This window comes from Chinchilla lanigera, unplaced genomic scaffold (genome assembly GCF_000276665.1).
Source record: "Chinchilla lanigera isolate Chin_1 unplaced genomic scaffold, ChiLan1.0 scaffold00033, whole genome shotgun sequence".
NCBI classification, from domain to species: domain Eukaryota; kingdom Metazoa; phylum Chordata; class Mammalia; order Rodentia; family Chinchillidae; genus Chinchilla; species Chinchilla lanigera.
In genome coordinates this window covers 1,183,001-1,191,802 of record NW_004955434.1, presented here as the reverse complement: position 1 = coordinate 1,191,802, position 8,802 = coordinate 1,183,001, and the positions used below count along the sequence as shown (strand labels likewise).

General features: G+C 35.9%; 1 pseudogene; it reads right to left on the bottom strand.

Moving 5' to 3' along the window:
* LOC102006491 overlaps positions 1 to 8,802 on the bottom strand; it is a 20,492-nt pseudogene continuing 11,690 nt past the window's right edge.

The window sequence follows — 8,802 nt, the reverse complement described above, 5'->3', positions numbered from 1 at the left end:
TAGGCTTTCTATGTATTTATTTAATTCATTTCTGGGGGGGTACCAAATTTCTTTATTTGAAGGAATTAAAGAACTTAGATGTTTTGGTACAGTTTATAGAAAAGGTAAAGGTAACCCCAACATGCATGTGCTGCCTTAGTGACATTAGCTCTCACTGTCACTGTCCCCCAGGGTATCCTTGTCAAAGAGGTGCTCTGCCATGCCAGATTTGGGGGCTCCCAACTTGCACACGTTGATTACATGGTCACCCAGCTCCAGATAGTGAGTCTTGATGAAGGCACACAAGTGGGGGTCATTCTTACTAGTGGCCAGCTTGTGCAGCTCCAGGAGTGATGATTCACGCTCTTCTCCAAGTGCAAGGCACATTCCATCGCGTTCAGCCCATTCTCCCAGTCGTCATGGTATGGTTTCTTGATATCCTTAAGATCCCGCCACCGCGTTGGTTCTGTAGCTTCATCAGTTTCTCCGCATGTTCCCCCTCCTGCTGACATTGGTGAAGAAAGTGTTTAGCGCAGTTCTTCAAAGCCACATCATCAGGGTCAAAGTAGTAGGACAAGGACAGTCAGACGTAGGAGGCGTAGAGCTCCAAGTTGACAGCGGCCGCAGTGCCTGGTGGTAGTTCCGGGTCGTCATGGTGGTCGTCAAAATGGCGTCATCAAAATGGCATCCATCAAAATGGCGTCCGTTAAAATGGTGGTTGTCAAAGTGATGGTTGTCATGGTGGTGCAGGTGGTTGCTCGGATGGTTGTGTGGGTGGGCGAGCACCGAGCTACGTCCACGTAGTGTTGAAGCAGGAGGCTGTGGTAATGCTCAGCGGAGGACCAATTCATTTACTTTTTCCTGCATAGGAAATTCAATTCCTGGGAATTGAGTCCAGGGCCTTGTGCATCCTAGACAGTTGTTCTACCACCGAGTTACACTCCCAGCCCCGAGGTCTCTATTTAAATCCTTAGTTTGTCTTGAATATTTGCCTGTTTTCAGGACCTGCATTTCATAACAGTACACTTGGCAGATTAGATCTCTTACAGAAACCCTTTACTATCTCTTCCTTACTCCTCTAATCTTGTAATAAATGTAAGAAACGATTCTGCCTGTTCTTTATTATCTGCAAAAAAAGACATCACTCTCTCCTGTCAGGGGCAGGAGGTTAAATGCACCACAACAAATCAAGGCACAATAAGACGACAGCTTGCATCAGAGACATACAAATCCCTGAAAATTGTACTAAGCCATTCACCCCCAGAGCAGGGCACATTTGAAGGGCACTCGGGAAAGAAAATTGTGTTAGTGAAATCAAAACCAGAGTCACTTAGCAAAATGCACAGAAATGTGTTGGAAAAGGAACCTTATCATAATGGGTGGGAAATTGCCATCCATTATTCAGCTATCTCTCTAAAGCTGCAGACTGGGCAATCTGATTTCAGAGAAGACATCTTTTTTTCTTTTTTAAATACAGTTTCTTTTTTTTAAGTTTAAAGAGAAAAAATAAAACAATTTCAAAACAAGATAATAGGAGGGTAAATGGTTAACATATTGCACATTGTTATCTTAGTTACTCAGAGTTCAAGATATCAGAATTTAATTGTCCAAACAATATTGGCACAAACTTTTCTTCTCAATGAACTAAGAGAAATTAGTAGTATAACTATCTTAACTATATTATATATAATATATATTATATATACATATTTTTTTTTCTTTTTCTCTTCCCTTCCTTCAGAGACTACATTTTAAATACTGTTAATAAAAAGTAGGGGCTGGATCGGCTGGTGCCTACCTATGAAATCACTAAGAGAGCCAAAATCTCCATTTAGTTGTGACCATATTAAATGCCCTCGGAGTTTGACCTGATCCAATCATTTTGAGATGTTGTGCTTGTATTCCAGTCACTTGATATTCTTCTGTTGGAACTGGAGAGAGTACATAGGGCAGAGGTTTTTTTTTTCAGATAAATTTTTATCATGGTTTGTAACTAGATCTGTGGACATATTGTACTGTATGGACATGTTCTGGATATAGAAATGTCTTCATTAATTCATTCTTGCTAAACTGTCCCAGCTCTTATGGGAGGATCCTTGGAATGATAAGACACTTCCTTCCCTCTAGGGATGCACAATTATCTGGGGAGTCTGACTATGAAAACACAAAAGTGAATTTTTTAAAACCACAGGACAGCCCAGCATGGTGGTGCACATCTGCTATTTGGGAGGCTAGACAACCTAGCAAGATCCTGTCACAAAATGAAAATTTTTCAAAAAAAGGGCACTTGCCTAGTGTGAGCAAGGCTATGGGTTTGATCCTCACCACACACACACACACACACACACACACACACACACCCTAAAATAAAAACCCCAACACAGGACGGTTGAAAAGCCATTATGGGCTACAACTGGGTGTTGGGGTTGGGATGAGGGCATGAAGGATGTGAGGCTGGGAGGGAAAGGAAGAGGGAGGAGAAAATCAGCCTGGCCCAGTTATTCTGCAATGATTACCTCAGTTCCATAATTCATAGCTACACCAGTCATTCAAAGACTGCTTTACAAGAGTTTTCTAGGTGTTAGTAACCAGGCTATGCTTTAAGTCATGACTGTGAGCTTTATTTTTTCCTTTGGGGAGGGGTGTTTTTTTCTTTGAGCTAGGGTTTTTCTACTCTTCCTATTCTATCAATCTAAGAACTCCTAATACTTTTAATCTATTGATTTATACCCTTTTTGTTGTCATTTGTGGATCTATTAAGAATTCATTATACAGCCAGGTGTGGTGGTACACACCTGTAATCCCAGTACTCAGGAGGCTAAGGCAGAAGGATAACCATGGGTTTGAAGCAAGCCTAGGGCTACATAGGGAGGTGCTAGCTTGCCTGAAATACATAGTGAGACCCTGTCTCAAAAAAAGAAAAACGGGCTGGGGATATAGCTCAGTGGCACAGCGCCTGCCTGGCTAGTGCAAGGTCTTGAGTTCAATTCCCAGTACCCCACTTCGAAAAAAAAGGAAAGAGAAAGAATTCATTATATACATGTGTGTGTCTGTTACAATGAGATGTTGTGCAGATACATGCCCTTATTCGACTGTATTTGATAAAACTTATGAAATATGAAATAATATAATTGATATACACAGCAGCAACTTACTTCTTCATAGTGCTTCATTCTACTTGATGTTTCTGTGTATTCCTCCCCACCAGAAGCTGAACTAATGTGAATTCACATTGTATCATTCTCATGCACTTCTCTAGAATTTTCTACTCTATATACATATGCTGATATCATATATATATTACATATACACTTATACCTGTGTGTGTCATTTATGAATGCTTTTTTTAGAGATGTAATTTTACTCAGGTTTGTTCTTTTTCACTGTTCTCCATTTTATGAAAACACTACAAATTAGTACTTGAAACTTTTATTGATGTTTAACTTAATAAAATTTTTTGCCTTAAATTCTATTTTTGCAGTATTACTATAGCTATAGCAATTTTTAGAGTGGTTAGTATCTGCATAAAAATACATAGACTGTATATCTATCTTTCGATTCTTTTACTATCACGTGTCCTATATCCTTGTGTTTTAGATTTATCTGTTGTGTATGGGACACATGAGAAAGTTTTTTTTTTTTAATCTTCCAGCCCAGTAATCTCAGTCTTTTAACTGGTTAGTTGAGTTTACTTACATTTTTTATGACTCCTGTTCCTCAAATTTATTTCTAAATTTTCTTTTACTTCCTCACCCTGCTTTTATTATCTTTTCTCTTTTATTATTGCTTTCTTCTGGATATTTTTTATTTGACTTTTATTTTCTTCTGTTTAGAATTACTACTCTCATTTCTATTTCTTTAGTGAATAGCCTTAATTTTTTTTTAAAGAGATGTGCAGCGAAAATATTGTATGTTACCTCTCAAAATGTGGTTTCTGGACGCATAGCTAAAAGCTGATTAGAAACGGTGTATCTCAGGCCTCACCCAAACCCACAGCATTGCAACCTATCCTTTAATAGGATCCTCAGTTAATTTGTATGCACATTAAAATGTGGGTAGCACTGGCTTAATGACTACATCTCCTATGTTTAACAGATGTTAACATTTTATTGTAATTGCTTCACACTTTAATTGTTGCCTTACACATTTAAAAATAAGTTACAGAAATTATGACACTTATACTTTAAATAGTTAAATATCTTTAAAAAGGACCTTTCTGCATATTCATAGTATCAATATCACAGTTAATAATATTAACCATAATTTCTTAGTATCACTTAGTACCCAGTCAGTATTTAGATTTCTATAGTTGTTTACATGATAGCCTTTATGTTGTTTACTGTGAACAAGATCACATCCTGGTCTATGCTTAGTTTTTGGTAATTATGTCTTATGTCTTTTAAACCTCTTTGAATTGAGAATATTCTTCCTCCTATTATGGTCTGGTTCTGCAAATCAGGTCAACTGTCTTATGGAATGTCAAATTCTAGATTTGTCTGATTACTTCCTTGTGGTGTTATTTATTTATTTTTCTAACACTTATATTCTGTATAAATTAGAAATGAGACCTAAATGTCTGATTAAATTTGGGTTGAATATTTGGGGCAATAATACAACATACATGCATATGTTTAGTTCACAGTGCACCATGTTTAGGACACAATGAGTTGATACTCTGTTCATCACTGGGTTCAGTTGTTTTAAGCCTAATGCTTTCATTTTTCAAAATTTTTTTATTTCCTGAAATTTTGTTTATTTATTTATTTTATTAGCATGTGTTTGTCATACATTATGATCACATTCATCATAGGGAATTTGTACCTATACATAATACATATTAATTCTTTTTTTCTTCACCTTCCCTGCTCCTCTCTTCAATCCTTCATCTCCTCCCCATATATAACAGCTTTATTTCCATTTCTTCATTCTTTTTCTTTTTAAAATCCCACTCTCTTGTTTCCCTTCTCATTTGAGCATATTCTTCCTACTTTCCATTATCGATCCTCCATTTTACTCATTCCATGTTTACCCTTTGGGTTTCTCCCACAAGATCTTTAAACAATTTATTTTCCTTCTCCTTCTTCTTCTTCTCCTTCTATTTCTTCTTTTTCCTCTTCTTCTTTTGTCTTTTTGAGACGAGGTTTCACTGTGCAGTTCAGGCTGGCATTGAACTCTGAGTGATCCTCCTACTTCAACCTCCTGAGTGCTGAGATTATAGGTGTGTGCCACCACACCCAGCATGATATTTAAACTCCTGTGTCTGAGTTAATTCACTTAAAATTATGGTCTCAAGTTCACCCTTCTTTATGGCAGAGTAGTACTCATATACAAAAACCATATTTTCTTTATCCACTTATCTATTGATGGGCATAAGGGCAGTTTCCAAATTTAGCTATTATACATTGTACTGCTATAAACATGGGTATGGAATATCCCTGTGATGTGATGCTTTTAATTCTTTCAAGAAGACACATAAAAGGGGAACAAATGGGTCAAATGGAACTGCTAGTTTTAGTTTTTTGAGGAATCTCCGTACTGGTTTCCGTAGTGGTGGTAGCAATTTAAACTCCTACCAACAGTGAAAAAGAGTTTTTCTTTCTCCACAGCTCCACCAGCATTTGTTATTTGTTGATTTCTTAATAATAGCCATTCTGTCTGGAGTGAGATGGAATCTCAGTGTTGTTTTAATTTGCATCTCTGCCATGACCAGTGATGTTGAATATCTTTTCATGTATTTGCTGTTTGCACTTCTTCATCTGAGAACTGTCTGTTCATTTCAGGTGACCATTTTTTGGATTGGGTCTTTAAATTTGGGGGGGAAATGATTTTTTGAGTTCTTTATATATTCTAGATATTTGTCCTTTATCTGCTGGCAATAGTAGCTGGCAAATTTTTTCTCCCATTTTGTGGGTTGTCTCTTCACTCTGTTGGTGGTTTCTTTTGCTATGCAATAGCTTTTTAATTTGATGTGATCCCAGTTGTTGATTCTTTATATTTCCTATGCAATATGGATTTTATTCATAAAGTCTTTGCCTACACCTACTCTTTAAGAGTTCTACCTATTCTATCTTCCAGTAGATTGTTTCTGTTTTAATATTTATATCTTTGTTTCACTTTGATTTTAGTTTAGTACATGGTGAGAGATGTGGGACTAGGTTCAATTTTTGGGATGTGGAAAGCCAATTTTCCCAGCATTGTTTATTAAAGAGGCTATCTTTCTTCCAGTGAAGGTGTTTGGCACCTTTACAAAAGATAAGGTAGCTGAGTGTGCTTGGAATTGTTTCTGTGTCTTTTATTCTGTTCCATAGATCTTCAAGTCTGTTTTTGTTTTGTTTCCTGCTAGTGCCATTCAGTTTTTATCACTGTAACTTTGTAGTATAACTTCAAATGGGGGGTTGTGAAGCCTCCTACCATGGCCATGTTGCCAAGAATTGCTTTTGCTATTATAGGTCCTTTCTGGTTTCTTATGAATTTTAGGATTGTTTTGTCTAGTTCTGTGATGTATGTTACTGGTATTTTGATTGGGATTGTATTAAATCTTTATAAAAGTTTTGGAAGTATGGCCATTTTCACTATATTGGTTCTATCTATTTAAGAACAGAGGAGATCTTTTCATTTTATGATATTAGCTTCAATAATTTTTTTCAGAGTAATGTAGTTTTCAATCTAAAGAACTTTCACTTCCTTTGGTAGATTGATTCCTAAGTATTTAATTTTTCTTGATGGTACTGTGAAAGGTGTTGTTTCCTAGTGTCTCTCTCAGTGAGTTATTTATGTACTGGAATGCTATTGATTTTTGAGTCTTGATTTTGTATCATGACACACAACCAAGTTTAGTTATTAAATCTAGGAGTTTTTTGGTGAAATTTTTTGGATCTTCTATGTAAAGTATCATGTCACCAGCAAATAATTATAATTTAACTTCTTTCTTTCCATATTCCATTTCTTTCTCTTTTCTAATTGCTCTGTTTCCAGAACTATATTAAACAGGAGTGCTGATAGTGGGCATCCTTGCCTTGTTTCTGATTTTAGAGTGAAAGTTCTCAGTTTTTGAACATTTAGTATGATGTTGGCTGTTGGTATTTTATAAATGGCTTTTATCAGATTGAGATAAGGCTCTTCTATTCCAATTTTCTTTAGGGTTTTTTGTTTTTTTCTGGTACCGGGAATCAAACTCATGACCTTGCGCTTGCCAGGCAGGTGCTGTGCTGCTGAGCTAAATCCCCAGCCCCTTCTTTAAAAGGGTTTTTTATCATGAATTGGTTTTAGAGTTTGTCACATGGCTTTTTTGCATGTATTGATATGATCATGTGATTTTTTTGTCTTTGTTTATGTTAATGTGGTGTATTACATTTATTGATTTGCATATATTGAACCATCCCTGCATCCCTGTGATGCATTTCACTTGGTCATGGTGTATAATCTTCTTGCTAATTTGATACATTCCGTTTGCCAGTATCTTATTGAGGATTTTTGCATCTATGTTCATTAAAGAGTTTGGCTTATAGTTCTCTTTTTTGGTTGGGTCTTTCTTTGGTTTTGGAGTCAGGTTAATGCTTGCTTCCAGAAATGGCATTGGGAATATTGCTTCTCTTTCAGTTTCATTAAAGAGTTTGAGGAACAGTGACATTAAATTTTCTATAAAGTTCTTGTAAAATTCAGCAGTGAATCTGTCAGAACATGGGCTTTTGTTTGTAGTTTTTTAAAATTATGTTTTGCATTTCATTGACTGTTATTGGATTGTTTAAAATATTTCTATCTTCTTGATTCAGTGTTGGTAATTTATATGTATCTAGGAATCTGTCCATTTCTTCTGAATTTTCCCTCTTATTAGAATACAGGATCTGAAAGTAGAGAGTGATGATCTCCTGGATTTATGCAGGATCTGTTGTGATTTTATCCTTTTCATTCTTAATTGCATGGATTTAGGTCTTTCTTTCCTAGTTTGGATGAGGTTGGCTAAGGATTTGTTTATTTTGCTTAATCTTTTAAAGAACCAACTTTTTGATTCATTGATTCTTGTATTGTTTCCATAGTCTCAGTTGCATTAATTTCTTCTCTGATCTTTATAATTTCCTTCCTTGTACTGGCTTTGGGTTTAGTTTGTCCTTTTTCTAGAACCATGAGGCTCAATATTAGGTTACTTATTGAGCTCACCTTCTTTTTCTGGTGTGAGTATTCACTGCTACAAATTTCCCTTGTAAAATTGTGTTCAGTTCATCCCATAAGTTCCGGTGTATAGTGTTATTGTTCAGCTGTAGAAAATGTCTAGTCTCTTTGTTAATTTCACTTATGATCCATTGATTTTTCAAAAGGGTTTAAATTTCCATGTGTTTTTGTGGTTTCTTTTGCTATTTATTTCCAATTTCATTGCCGTATGATCTAATAATATGCATGGAATAATTTCAATTCCTTTGCATTTTCTTAAGCATGTTCTATGAGCTAGTATGTGGTCTACTTTAAAAAAATTACCACATGCTGCTGAAAAGAATGTGTGTTCTGTTACTGTTGAGTGAAACACTCTGTAGATATCTACTAAGTATATTTGTTCAAAGGTTTGGTTCAACCCTGATATTTTTTATTTTTTATCTAGTTGATATGTCTGTGACAGTAGGGTGCTGAGGTTCCCCATTACAATTGTATTGATGCTTATCTGATTTTTCACATCCATTCATGTTATTTATAGTTGGGTATGCACATGTTTGGTGCGTGTATATTTACAATTGTATTCTCTTCCTCCTGGATTGTTCTCTTGAAAAGTATGTAGTGACTTTCTTTGTCTCTTCTTATCAATCTTGGCTGGAAATCTACTTTGTCTACAAA